This window comes from Lissotriton vulgaris, chromosome 7 (assembly GCF_964263255.1).
Source record: "Lissotriton vulgaris chromosome 7, aLisVul1.2, whole genome shotgun sequence".
Classification (NCBI taxonomy): Eukaryota; Metazoa; Chordata; class Amphibia; order Caudata; family Salamandridae; genus Lissotriton; species Lissotriton vulgaris.
The window spans coordinates 1,731,982,096-1,731,997,437 of NC_141695.1; positions in this window are offsets into that span (position 1 = coordinate 1,731,982,096).

Sequence of the window (15,342 nt, forward strand, 5' to 3'; positions counted from 1 at the left end):
TTCACATATACACACTATTTTGCTGTGATACACAATCACTCTCTCTGACAAGACGACAAACCATGGGGTATCGTTACATGAAAATAGCGCAATGTGGTACCGCAAGCAATTTTGCTGCGCCGAGCTGCCTCATTTTCAAAACGCAGCGATGCACCGTATTAACAAGAATACGGCTTATCCCTGTGCTCAACCCTGCGCCCGCACTAAAAAAGTACAAACGCAGGCACCCTTGCACCAAGGGTTCCTGCGTTGCAGGGATATTTGTGTTTATCCTGCACAAAAACCGTAATTAATGGCGTTTGCTCCTTCCATGTGTGCCGCAGAATGCAGCAGACATAGAAAGAGCGAAAAACAAGGAGACATAAAAGTATTTCTCCTCGTTGCACCACATGAACGCCTCCTTTTGAAAGGTGTTAGTTTTTGGAGCTGCCTCAGATTTACGGATCCATGTAATTGTGGAGCAGTGTCATAAAGACATGGGTGTTGATGGGTATGCACACAGCAACGCCCATTCTATACCCCTTTGCCACAGAAAACTGCATTGCAGAGAGCCATATTTTCAAGGCTGTGTTAAGCCACGCAAAGTGGCTTAGCACGGCCTTGTGTCAATATAGGCTTGCATAGACGGCCACCTGAGCGTCAAAAAAGGTGATGCTCCAGCGGCGCTAGGGGCTTGTAAATATTCCCCCATGTCTCCTTCTTTAGTTTTGCTTTTATCACTGAACCCCCCTTCTCGATGGTCCTGTGGGGGGAACTGCGTGAACAGATCCCTGCTCTCTTGAAACTTAGGGCTGCTGTTTCACTAATGGAACCAGCAACACTGCAGGTTGAATATGAAGGTCAAACGTACCATTGTTTTGAAGCCGCAAAGTTTGTAGAGTTGCTGAGAAAATAGGAATCCTGAAAACAGGCTACTAATTAGAATTAATATACCAAAGTGGTCCATGAAAGCTCTTCTGTCTTTTCCCTTTTTGCTCCTTTATTCCCTACTCTCCTTCCCTTTTTTCCCCGCCCCTCACTCTGTGGCCATAAGCATGTCTCCAACTTTGCCGGATGTCTTTCACAACAAGAGGGTTGAAGGGAGAGCCGATGGTGCTTGTAGCTGTTCTTTCTCTTCCCTTCTTGGTTCTCCTCTCTTGCTGATTCTGGCAAGACTCTCACGTATGGGGCAATTATTCCATCTCTGGGGCTTGGGTCTACCAATAAATGGTCTTCTATCCATTCCTTTTCTGTTCTTCTACAGACCATTGAGGGTGGCCCCTTGGGAGGCTCAGCTTCACGGCTCCTGAGATGCTACAGGCATCTTGCACTCATGGGGTTAGGGGCAATGGCCACGGATAGGCCTTTTTTGTTGGGGGGTGTTGCTGCAGAGGCGCAGGGTGTTTTGGGGGGTCTTGTTGGGAGGAGAGGAGAGCAGGTCACTAAGGTGCAGCGGGATGTACTAGAAACAGGAGCAAATATGGGCGGAGGGCTGTGGGTAAACAAAAAACATTAGGGAATAAATTCTTGCATTTGGGTCACACAGGGTGGTTAGTGATTGGAGCAGGGGAGGACCTGGGAGCTTTTTGGGGGTGACAGCTGGTCTAGGATGGGTGTTGTTAATGGCTTGTAACTTTAATGGTCATGACCAACGCCTACCTATGCTGTCATGGAACGTAAACAGCATCAAAGCACCTGCAACCATAAACTAATTAGGGAAGAATTGTCTCACCTACGCCTAAATATCATTTGTTTACAGGACACACATCTCTCCAGACTCCAGATTTGAAGCCTTGTTGTTGAATGATCTGGGCTATGAAATGCTCTCCACGGCTAGCCTCTCCTCTGCTGCAAGGGGAGTAGCTCTCCTGGTCTGAGATAAGAACTGGTCGATCAGGGACCAGCGCTCTGATCCTCAGGGTCTTTGGCTTATCCCAAAAATTTCTCTGCTGAAAGTCACATTCGCAGTTTGTGTGGTATCTGGGCCCAATGAGGATGATCACCCGGGTTTTTTCAGCTGCTGGTGGAATGGCATTTTTGGTCCGAACCAATTTATACTCTTCGGGAACTTTAATGTTACGCTCCACCCTGTGCGGGATTCCTTGCGGGTCGGTGGGTTGAATGGAGCCCCAGGTTGAAACAACACCATGGGGAGTCTTTGAGACAGGGCATGGCACCTTATGCAATGGTCGATGCATGGCTGAATTATTGTCCTTGCGAACCTGGGTGTACTTTTTATTCCGTTCCTAAAAAATCACTTTCTCGAATCAATATATTTCTCATGAGCCACCCATTAGTATCCTCTGTTAGGGTTCAGCTGAACCCCAGGGTGATTCCGGATCACAATTCATTATCTCTGTTTCCTCCAGTAGAGCAACCCGCTCTGCTCCGCCGGCCTCATGATTGGAACTCTGACAGACGATTGTTACTTGATGAAAGTTACATTAATTATATGAACGAAGAACGCAGGGAATATATGCAGTATAAAGTAGGTTTTGCTTCTCCATTAGTGGTCTTGGACGCACTCAAAGCCTATTGTAGAGGCTATACGTTGAACTATTCCGATTACCAACAAGGCGGAAGTTCATATAAGGTCCTCCTTTAGTGCTATTGAAAGCTATGTAACACACAGTGGGGCTGATTCACAGAACTAACTTAAGACAAAATCCTAAACTTACTACTTTTGGTATTCACAGAAGTTAGGATTTTGTCTTAAGACAGACTTAAGACAAAATGCTAACTTAAGTCTTTCTTAAGTCTGTCTTAAGACAGAATCCTAACTTCTGTGAATACCAAAAGTAGTACAGTTAGGATGTTGTCTTAAGTTAGTTCTGTGAATTGGGCCCAGAATGTCTAATCAGCACTGGAAGACCTTTAACTCGGTTCTGGAGCAACTCACAGTCACTCAGGGTGTACTCGGGGATAGATTCTGGGATAGAATGGTAAAGAAGATTTGGACAAAACAAATGAACAGCTTTGATAATGATGAAGAGAAGGGTCGTATACGGTCATTCCCGGTTAAGGATCGAACGAGCATGAGAAACATCCAGGCAATCACTAATGAAAAGAGGATCTGGTCACTGATCAAACCCTAATTCGGAATGAGATCTGTAGATACTACCAAAAACTTTACTGTGAGGAAGGGGGATCCCAACAGACGTAATCAATCAATAGATCCTCAGACCTCTCATTGCACATTGACTGAGACACAGCGGTCTTCCATTAAGGGCCCATTCTCCTTGTTGGAAGTTGAGAATGCAGTAAGACAGCTCGCCAAGGGAAAAGCGTCAAATTCCACTTGAATTTTATGTGACCTTCTTAGAGGTTCTTGCGCTCCTTCTTTGTCAGCTTTTTAACTCCTTTCAGCCACTCGGCGGGTCCCTCATACGTGGTCAGATACCAACATTGTCATTTTTCCTAATAAGCGGAAGAACCCTTATTAGGTCGTATTGGCCGATCTCATTGATTAACGCAGATTCTAAGACTTATACTCGGATTCTTGCAAATAGGCTATCTCCTGTGATCACCGACCTGGTTGTCGAGAATCAACATGGCTTTAAACTGGGGCGTTATATATCACAGCCCACGTGAACATGGCTATCTCTGCCACAGAAGTTGGGTCAGCTGAAGAGAACCCAGTCGGAAAGATATTGCTTGATGCTGAAAAGGCATTTGACCGGGTCTCCTGGTCCTTTCTATGGTCAATGATGGGTGCTGCTCGTTTTAGCCCCTGGTTCATCAATTGCGTCCAAAAATGATATGATGGCCTCAAGGTGAGGATTTTGTGCTCAGGTATTTAGTTGGATACTATTTGTATCACCAGGGGTATCAAGCAGGTTGCCCTCTTTCACCCCAGTTATTTGTGATATATATCAAGCCCTATATCCAAACCTTGAAGACGACTAAGGACATCCTTCTGCTGCAGATACAGATTAAGGAACTGGCCCATACGGACGATATCGCTATTATGATGTCTGCTCCTGCTGCAGCCCTGACGGTGATAGATATGATTGTTAGCACCTAAGATTCTGTCTCAAGGTACAAGCTTAACAGTGATAAGAATCAAGTTTTGCCTAATGTTGTGGCCCCGGGAAAGGACCGATGCTGGGTACGCTCCCTAACCTATCTCGGGGTCGAGTTATCACTTGCAATGGTGGAGATTATTTGATTAAACTATGGCTAATTGTTCATGAGAATGGGGGAGATATTTAATAAGTGGAACAGACTCCACTTAGGTTTGATTGGGAGGTGCAATCGTATTAAAATTATTACTTTACCTCGGTATCTTTATTTGTTTAGATGCATACCTCTCTACTTCTCTAAAACTTTCTTTCCAGGGTGGAGGCGTCCTGGCATAAATTCTTATGGAACTTTCAGAAACCCAGACCTAATAATCAGCTGCTTCAGCTCCCATGAGAGAAGGTTTACATGGGTTTATTATCTTGTTGCTCTCTTTTCCAGGCTAAGGATGGTGCTTGGTATGGAGCTGTTGCCTTTGGGGCACATGTTTTCTGAGTTTCTGCCATGGGGTGAGGCCATTGTCCCTTGTATGGGAATTATCAACTCAATCTTCTTCAAGTGGACTAGGTTCAAGACCTTTTTTGGGGGGAGTTTTATATAGCGCAAACTAGATCCAAGGATATCATGTATCAGAACGCTTTACATGAGCACCAGTTTCGTTACAGATGGACACATTAATTTTCGTTAGGCACGGGGAGATTAAGTGAGTTGCCCAGAATCACAGAATGTTGAGCATTGTTGCCGAGACTCAAACCTGGTTCCCCAGCTTTGAGGTTGACTGCTCTCACCGTAAGGCTACATCCTCCCCCCCCCTTGTTGGTCTTTCACCTTATCTGGTCTTCTCTAAACAAAATTGTAGGAAGGTGGCTACCTGACTATGGTTACCCCAGATTTTTTGCCTTGTGTTTAGCTGGTTTTCGACTTAGTTGGCCTGGTTCCCTGCTAATCAGGGCCCCAGGCTATCTGCTCTCTCTGTAAAATGGATTCCATGTACCCTAGGTAGATTGGCTTGGGCCACCTTATCAGCCCCTGTACAGAGCACTATAGGTGCCCAGGGCATAGGTGCATCCAAGGCCTACCAGGGGCTGCAGCATATCTTTTGCCACCCCTGGCTGGCTATCTAAAATTGACACAACTGGCTGATCACTCAGCTGGGGCAAGGTGGTGTAATCACCCCTTGCTTAGATATAGTATGCCTATATCTAAACCTATCTGGACACATATATAGCCTGTAAGCCACTCCTATGGAAGGCCTCATCAATCCTGGGGGCAGAGTGCGTGGTTCTATGTGAGATGGAGCTCTGGCATGAGCTGAGCCTGTCTGCAGCTGTCGGGAACAACTCCCTAAGCTGATCCGGGATAATGCCATACCATATACTCTTAAGCGCCTTATAATCCTCGCGGTTATATAGCAACTTTGGTTTGGCTTTATCAAAACATGTCTTGTAAGGTGTCATACGAATTGGAATACTACCCCCTCGCCAGTTCTGGCGATGGGGGTAGCATTCCACCCTTCTAGAGGGAAAAGACATGTTACTTTACTGAAACGCGGTTGATTTAAAATGAGCCTCAGATCCACAAAATGGATGCCCCTGCCACAGACACGGGTCTGGCCTCCTGCTGCTGACCGAAACTCAGCAAATGGTGGCCTGGACAAAGAGTTTCCTGTCGCAGGGCGGTGTTAAACCACCCCAGACAGGAGATAGTGGATTGTAGTAGGGAGGTTTCAAAGAAACCAGACACTGCCTGGGGAGCACAAGGCTGCCCCTTGCATAATCCGGCCAAACCGGTTCTGGGGCCTTCCAGCCTCTGTCCCAGCGCGGCCTGGATCAAAGGAAAAGGGTGTAACCACCCCCTTCCTGGGTCCCACCCATAGGAGGGGACCTAGCAGGATGTCCAGCCCACCAGATTCGAATAAGAGTGGGAGCAGTGCCAATGCAACTCAGATCATCCTGAAGAAACATAAGAAACGAATTCTGGACCCTTCGACTTTCTACTCAACATAGAAGACGGAAGAATCTCCCTTGTGGTCAAGGAGTGACCACCCTGTGCAAACAGGCACCATCCAGCCCTCGACCCTTGCTTTGTTGCAGTTCCCGCCGGAACTCGAGCGACAGAGATTGACGGGATCAAGCTTACCTGCCTTTTCCCAGCCCGATCCACAGTCCCTGCAGAGCTGAGACCAGTGGAGGCGACCGGAAGCGTGGGGCACGCCATCTTGAAAAGGCCACGAGACGCTGACCGTGCAGCCCACGAGTGATCCTCGAAGCTGTGCACCGGGGTTTGAGAAGCCCCCACCCCGAGCTACACTTGCACCAAAGCTACCCCCTCCACACTCAACGAGTGCTGCGTGGGGCCCTTCTGCTTGTTTTGGCTCGACGCGTTGGCCCGGTCACTTGTCCGCTGGCTTGTGGCCCCTGTGCCGACGAAACTTTGAATACGACTTGCTTTTCTGGTTGCTCTAGATCTGCACCAGCTCCTGTGAAAAGGAGCCCCCACTCTGACCCTCCTGGTTTGAGTGATAAGCAATCTCCCGGTTCCGCGTGGATTGCTTTTGCCAAGTGCTGTTTGCTGCAATCTTGAAGCCGACGGTGCTGACGGCGAGAGCCTACGTGGGACAAATCGTGACCCGCTCCTGGACGTCGCAGATGCCCCAGAGCCCACGTGACAGCGGAGAGAAGCCTATTGACAACCACCTGATTGCGCCCGACATTGCCTGGTTCCGTCCTGGTTCCACCCTGGTCACTGCTGAGTGACCCAGACTCTGTCCCCTCTGCTTTCAGGTACTTTTCTACTTCGATCCACCCTTGGATTGCACCGGACACTTCTGCTTCACATCGCCTGCAGCTGCAACAGCTTCAAGCACCAAGAGCCTGCGTGTCAAAACCCGACGCCACTTCGACCCTGTGCACCCACGGCCTGTGGGTGAGGTAACATTGCAACGCCGGTGTTCCCACACTGGTACACACCTCTAGGGTCTGTGTCTAAAGTTTTGTTCCCCTAGGTTCAGCGGAAGTATCTTTTAACTCACTTTGTGTAACTTTTACGCACCATTGACATTACATTGGTGCAAGCCGCACTTTCCGTGCTGCACCCGTCTCCTGTGGGCTACTCCCGACTTCAGCATTGCTAGTCCTGACTGCTCCCAGCGAATCTCTAGGCCCTAGGCCTAACCACTGTTCAATTGGTATCTCTTATACCACTTTTTTAGTATATCGTTTAAGTGGCCACCGGCCCTTATCCAAAATTGTGCAACTTTGTATGTTATACTGTGCTTTTGATTTAACACTTGTGCCCCTTTCCTCATGAAGAGTACTGGGGAGTAATTTAGAAATAAATACATATATTTTTATAATATATACTTGTGTGGTGTCCTTTCATTTGATTACAGGATTGTATGTGGTAAAACAGCTAGCTTAACACGACCTCTTAAGTTAAGCCTTTAAGGCTGCTTAGTCCATGCTACCACTAGGATAGCTTGTCTAACAAGGTTGACTTACAACCAGACATCTTTGGGGTTTGTTTGGACTGATACCAAGTGGTTCCAGAATTGGAAACACTACATATCAGGCCAACTTCTCACATTGGTGTGCAGCGGTGCGGATTTGAGCTTGCTGTTTGTTTTACCATTGCAATCTTTACATCAAATTGAAAGATCACATCAAGTACCTTAGGTACATATAAATCAAAAGCTTAGCATATTAAGTTCTACTGAACTTAGCAGTTGTAGATTAAAGGGATTAGCACACCCTGGCTACAACTCACTAGCAAGGTACAGTAGGAAAACACTCAGTGTAGGTAAGTGCATCACTTACACCTCACTAGCAGTCATGTCGGATACAGGTAGAGCCTCAGGCTCTGCTCCTGTAACGGTTGTAAGCATGGGCGAATTTTGCGGATCTCGCGTTCGCGAATTTTGCGGATTTGCGAATTCGCAATCCGCAAAATCCGCAAATTCCCGCGAATTTGCGGATTTTTTTTTTTTGTGTTCGCCCGTGTTTCTGCCAGTTCGCGAGGGTTTTTACAATTTCGCAATTTGCGAACTTACCTGTCGGGTCGCAAGTTTTCGAACTTGTTGTTTCTACGTGTCCAGCCTGTTTGGGACACTCTTCTTCATCACTGCCACTCTCTGTCACCACTGCCACTCTCTGACTACTCATGCCACCCTCTGGCCCACCCATGCCACCCTCTGTTTCATCACCACACCCTCTGGTTGTCCAGTGTACATTATTTTCGGCAAAGCAAAGCACACCTTCCCTGCCTCAAGTGACCTGAATTAATTTGGGGCTGATTAATGTGTCACAGAATATTTTTTTAGCTGGCACCTGCTTCCTTAGTGCGCCCTGATTAGTGATCTTTTGCACTTGCTAAGTGCTTTCATTGTTGCAAAATTAGTTACAACACCTGCCCTGCCCCAACTGACAATAATGAATTAGGGGCTGATTAATGGATTTTAACTTCCAGCCTGGCTCCTGCTTGTCTCCCTTAGCTGTAATTCAGGACCTTTGTGGCATATGTGCAACTATTCTGAGGTTCAGAGCAGGGTCACATAATAGTTGCAACTGGCAACTGAACTCTGGAGGGGCCCCTCAGGAAGCACTACAGGAAATGGCTACTAATGATGAGCCTGAACTTTTGAACCTGGCAAGTAGTTTCAGTTTTGCTAAGATCGTATTTCTGCAATTTAGCACTTATTCGCGGGGCGCGAAGTTGTACTGGGAAGCCGCGAACTCACGCGAACAGTGCGAGCAGTGCGAGCAAAATCCGCTGCTCGCGGATTTGCGGATTTTGCGGGAGATTCGCGAATCTCGCGGATTGCGGATTTCCCGAAAATCCGCAAAATCCGCGAGCGAAACGGATTTTCCGCCCATACCTAAACGGTTGACCCTATAGGGGCAACATCCAGATATGACAACCTTAGCCACAAAGACCTGAGTGCCTTGTGCACAGCCAGGGGGCTAAAAAAGGGCAGAGGCCCTACCATTCCTTCCCTAATAGCTCTCCTAGAAAAGGATGACTTAGATAAGGTGAGTCAGGCTCCCTTAGAATCAGGTGAAGGGATAAACTCCCCTGAGAATGAGGATCTTCCAGATGAAGAAGAAGAGGAGGAGGAAGAGGAAGAGGAAGGCTCAGATGTAGAAGAGCCTGAAGATCAGGATCAGAGGGGAAACCAGGTACAGGTTGCCAGGCTTAACCAGGCCAACCTAGACCTACATGAGAATGGAGAGGGCCAGCACCACTCCAGATCTCATAACCAAATTCTCCCAGGTAACAGGAGGGTGAGATCTCAATCAGGGGATTCTCATCTTTCTAGTGCCTCAAGAGAATCTCAGAGAGGGATGACTCCCTCCCAGAGGAAAGAGCATAGGGCCAGAATGAGGGCTGTCCAACTCCAGATAGAGAGGGAGGAGGTAGCCCTGGCTCAAGCTAAGCTTACCTTGGCTCAAGCTAAATTTACCTTGGCAAGGGAGCAGAAATTGAGTGGCTTAGATGCCACTGGTGGCAGCAAAGTTCCTAAAGAAAAAGACAGGGCCTATGACAATAGAAACCGGACAAAAATTGTGCCCCCCTACAAGGAAGGGGATGACATCCACAAATGGATGACTGCTCTTGAGAGGGCCTGCATGGTACAGCAGGTCCCTGAGGATCAGTGGGCAGCAATTTTATGGTACTCCTTTTCTGAGAACGGGAGGGACAGGCTCCTCACTGTTAGACCTGAGGATGCCAAAAACTACTCTGTTCTGAAGAGTGCTCTTATTGATGGGTTTGGCTTAACCACTGAACAGTACAGGTTAAAGTTCAGAGACACCCAGAAGACACAGACTCAGGACTGGACTGATTTTGTTGATTGTGCAACTAAGGCTCTGGAGGGTTGGCTAAATGGCAGCAAAGTACATGACTTCACAGGATTGTATAATTTGATTATGATGGAGCAGATCCTAAGTAATTGTCAGAACCAGCTCTTACACCAGCACCTGGTGGACTCAGATTTGACCTCTCCCCAAGAATTGGGAAAGAGGGCAGATAAATGGGTCAGAACCAGGATTAGGCCTAAGAATCAGGACAATAACCAGAAGAAGGAGTCTACCAAGCCTCAAGATAAGGGTGGGGATAAAAGTAAAGAAAAGACTTCCCCAGGGCCCCAAAATTCCAATGAAAAGGGTGGGCCCCGCGACACTTCTTCAACAGAGAAAAAGCCTTATTGTCATGCCTGTAAACAGGTAGGGCATTACAAAACAGACAGCTGTTGTCCCAAGAATGGCAATAAAGAAAACATACCTCCAAAGCCAGCTCCAACACCTCCTGTTACTGTCAGCAGTAATCCCCCAGGAGGTGGGAGCACACCCAGGAATCTGGGTGGGTTTACTTTTGGAGCCCAGGAGGACCCTGGCCTATCCAGGTCCCCATCCCCAAATGATCTTGTTTATGAGACTGGCATGGGGTTTGCCAACTTCTCTGATTGCCCAAATACCTTGAGCAAATATAGCCAAGAACCCATCATCAATGGTTTGAAAGTTGAAGCCTTTAGAGACACAGGGGCTAGCATCACCATGGTGGCTGACTGTATAGTCCCCTCTAAGCAACTTTTACCAGGTGCCACATACCAGGTAACAAACATTGATGGTATCCAAACAAATCATCCCATGGCAGTAGTAAGTCTCAGCTGGGGAGGTGTCACTGGCCCAAAGAGAGTGGCAGTGTCACCAAACTTGCCTGTAGACTGTCTACTGGGTAATGATTTAGAAATCTCAGCCTGGGCTGAGATTGAACAGGAAATCCATTCTAGAATGGTAAAATCCAATGGAAAGGTTAGTGGGGCTGTACTGGCTATAGCCCCAACCCAAGATGTCCTTCCTGAAAAGGTTGGTAGGGCTGAGCAACTCTCTGCCCCATCTTTACCAGAAGCTCTTCCAAAACAGAATAGCAAAGCTGTTATGATAACAGCAGAAACCCAAACTGAGTCTCCTCCTGAAAAGGTTGGTGGGGCTGTGATGGCCACAGCCCAAACTCAAACAGATACAGTTGTTGTGAAGCCTGAAATGATGGTCACTCCACCCAAACTGAGAGCATGGAGGAGGAAGATAAATCTTCCCCTCACCAGACATTAGGACAGGATCAGCCTCCTCAGGGAACTGATCTTACCCCTGATGAAGGAACTGCCCCAGAGGTTGTTAGGCCTGGCCTGACAGAGCCTCTGATGGCAGTGGACCCTTCTCAGGTGGGACCCAGTCTGGAGCAGGTAACCTACCCCTCTCTACCTTGCCTTAGTCAGCCCAGGGCTGCAGAGGACAAGAAGGACAGTGAGACCCAGAGGCCCCCCTGTCAAATAAAGCACCCCCATCAACAGATTAGGGGCACCAAAACTAGTAGCCCTAGTAAGGTGAAAACTTTAAAAACTCCTGAGGGAGCCCCCTTAAAAGTAGTTAGGGACCTCCCACAGATGGATTCTGTTGGGCACAGCCAAACCTGGGACCCAAAGGGCCCAAACCTGAACTGTCCCTCCAGCCAGCCAAACAGAGGGACCCAGCCTCCAGCTTTAGGTAGCCAGAGGTTGACCCTGAGAGCACAGTGCAACTCAGTTGAAGAGAGAAGGGCACACATGGTGGAAGATAATTGGAGGAAGCTGAGTCCTAAATTAGTGGAACCTCACTTCAAAACTCCATATCCAAACCAGCCTTCTAACTTGCAAAGACGCACCCAAGGTAGTGATTCCCTATGGTGGAGACCCTCTAATACCCCTAGGGTGAGGGACTGCTTAGTGGACCATGAGACAGGGGGTACCCATGCTAGTGCAGGTACTTCCTTATATGGCCACTCAGGCAATAAAGGCTTACCTGGACAAGGATAGCCTTATCTCCTTTCGTTTGGGGGGGGGGGGTTGTCTAGGAAGGTGGCTACCTGACTATGGTTACCCCAGATTTTTTGCCTTGTGTTTAGCTGGTTTTCGACTTAGTTGGCCTGGTTCCCTGCTAATCAGGGCCCCAGGCTATCTGCTCTCTCTGTAAAATGGATTCCATGTACCCTAGGTGCATAACTAGATTGGCTTGGGCCACCTTATCAGCCCCTGTACAGAGCACTATAGGTGCCCAGGGCATAGGTGCATCCAAGGCCTACCAGGGGCTGCAGCATATCTTTTGCCACCCCTGGCTGGCTATCTAAAATTGACACAACTGGCTGATCACTCAGCTGGGGCAAGGTGGTGTAATCACCCCTTGCTTAGATATAGTATGCCTATATCTAAACCTATCTGGACACATATATAGCCTGTAAGCCACTCCTATGGAAGGCCTCATCAATCCTGGGGGCAGAGTGCGTGGTTTTATGTGAGATGGAGCTCTGGCATGAGCTGAGCCTGTCTGCAGCTGTCGGGAACAACTCCCTAAGCTGATCCGGGATAATGCCATACCATATACTATTAAGCGCCTTATAATCCTCACGGTTATATAGCAACTTTGGTTTGGCTTTATCAAAACATGTCGTGTAAGGTGTCATATGAATTGGAATACTACCCCCTTGCCAGTTCTGGCGACGGTGGTAGCATTCCACCCTTCTAGAGGGAAAAGACATGTTACTTTACTGAAACGCGGTTGATTTAAAATGAGCCTCAGATCCACAAAATGGATGCCCCTGCCACAGACACGGGTCTGGCCTCCTGCTGCTGACCGAAACTCAGCAAATGGTGGCCTGGACAAAGGGTTTCCTGTCGCAGGGCGGTGTTAAACCACCCCAGACAGGAGATAGTGGATTGTAGTAGGGAGGTTTCAAAGAAACCAGACACTGCCTGGGGAGCACAAGGCTGCCCCTTGCATAATCCGGCCAAACCGGTTCTGGGGCCTCCCAGCCTCTGACCCAGCACGCCCTGGATCAAAGGAAAGGGTTGTAAACACCCCCTTCCTGGGTCCCACCCATAGGAGGGGACCTAGCAGGATGTCCAGCCCACCAGATTCGAATAAGAGTGGGAGCAGTGCCAATGCAACTCAGATCATCCTGAAGAAACATAAGAAACGAATTCTGGACCCTTCGACTTTCTACTCAACATAGAAGACGGAAGAATCTCCCTTGTGGTCAAGGAGTGACCACCCTGTGCAAACAGGCACCATCCAGCCCTCGACCCTTGCTTTGTTGCAGTTCCCGCCGGAACTCGAGCGACAGAGATCAACGAGATTAAGCTTGCCTGCCTTCTCCCAGCCCGATCCACAGTCCCTGCAGAGCTGAGACCAGTGGAGGCGACCGGAAGCGTGGGGCACGCCATCTTGAAAAGGCCACGAGACGCTGACCGTGCAGCCCACGAGTGATCCTCGAAGCTGTGCACCGGGGTTTGAGAAGCCCCCACCCCGAGCTACACTTGCACCAAAGCTACCCACTCCACACTCGACGAGTGCTGCGTGGGGCCCTTCTGCTTCTTTTGGCTCGACGCGTTGGCCCGGTCACTTGCCAGCTGGCTTGTGGCCCCTGTGCCAATGAAACTTTGAATACGACTTGCTTTTTTGGTTGCTCCAGATCTGCACCAGCTCCTGTGAAAAGGAGCTCCCACTCTGACCCTCCTGGTTCGAGTGATAAGCAATCTCCTGGTTCCGCGTGGATTGCTTTTGCCAAGTGCTGTTTGCTGCAATCTTGAAGCCGACGGTGCTGACGGCGAGAGCCTACGTGGGACAGATCGTGACCCGCTCCTGGATGTCGCAGATGCCCCAGAGCCCACGTGACAGCGGAGAGAAGCCTATTGACAACCACCTGATTGCGCCCGACATTGCCTGGTTCCGTCCTGGTTCCACCCTGGTCACTGCTGAGTGACCCAGACTCTGTCCCCTCTGCTTTCAGGTACTTTTCTACTTCGATCCACCCTTGGATCGCACCGGACACTTCTGCTTCACATCGCCTGCAGCTGCAACAGCTTCAAGCACCAAGAGCCTGCGTGTCAAAACCCGACGCCACTTCGACCCTGTGCACCCACGGCCTGTGGATGAGGTAACATTGCAACGCCGGTGTTCCCACACTGGTACACACCTCTAGCGTCTGTGTCTAAAGTTTTGTTCCCCTAGGTTCAGCGGAAGTATCTTTTAACTCACTTTGTGTAACTTTTACGCACCATTGACATTACATTGGTGCAAGCCGCACTTTCCGTGCTGCACCCGTCTCCTGTGGGCTACTCCCGACTTCAGCATTGCTAGTCCTGACTGCTCCCAGCGAATCTCTAGGCCCTAGGCCTAACCACTGTTCGATTGGTATCTCTTATACCACTTTTTTAGTATATGGTTTAAGTGGCCACCGGCCCTTATCCAAAATTGTGCAACTTTGTATGTTATACTGTGCTTTTGATTTAACGCTTGTGCCCCTTTCCTCATAAAGAGTACTGGGGAGTAATTTAGAAATAAATACATATATTTTTATAATATATACTTGTGTGGTGTCCTTTCATTTGATTACAGGATTGTATGTGGTAAAACAGCTCGCTTAACACGACCTCTTAAGTTAAGCCTTTAAGGCTGCTTAGTCCATGCTACCACTAGGATAGCTTGTCTAACAAGGTTGACTTACAACCAGACATCTTTGGGGTTTGTTTGGACTGATACCAAGTGGTTCCAGAATTGGAAACACTACATATCAGGCCAACTTCTCACAAAAATCCTGCTGGAGAGTACCCCCTTAAATGCCTATACATACTTGGGTTATCCAAACCTGCCTCAACAAGTCCATGAGCGCCTCCTGAGTTTCTGGGAAGGTTCTCAACTTTTTATACTAGAGCAATTCTTTATGGGAGGCGTTCTCCATTCGTTTCAGTTTCTGCAACAAAGATTTTCTCCGGTACTTACAGCTACGACTCTTTTTGAAAAGTGTTAATCTAGTTGAATCTTGCTGCACTCAGAGTTATTTTCTTGATTACCTGATCAAGGGTCTTCTTAAGGGAACTATCACTCTGGCATATAGGATGATCTCGTCAGCAGAAGCCTTGGTATGTGGTAGGATGGATTCCTTTCAGGTTGGAGCGGATAAGTTGACCTGGCACCTCTGGTCCGAGATAAGTACTGATGATCTCTGGCATATTAATACTCTAGCACAGAGTGTCTTAAATATCTCCTGGGTCAAAGTTTATTATTTCAAATGTATCTACGATTTTTACTTGACACCTTATCGTCTCCAGATTATCAAGTTTGAACAAGACGCTAAGGGGCATATGCGTCACTTTTAATATGGGGAAAAAGTCACGTACCGGTGGCGCAAGGGTCTTGTAAATAAGCTACTAAATGCTTTCGCTGTATGGGCACCCAAAATGGATCTCACTGGCTTCAGTGTTCATACTCATACACCCCTACTGCCACACATATACTACAGACATTCTATGCA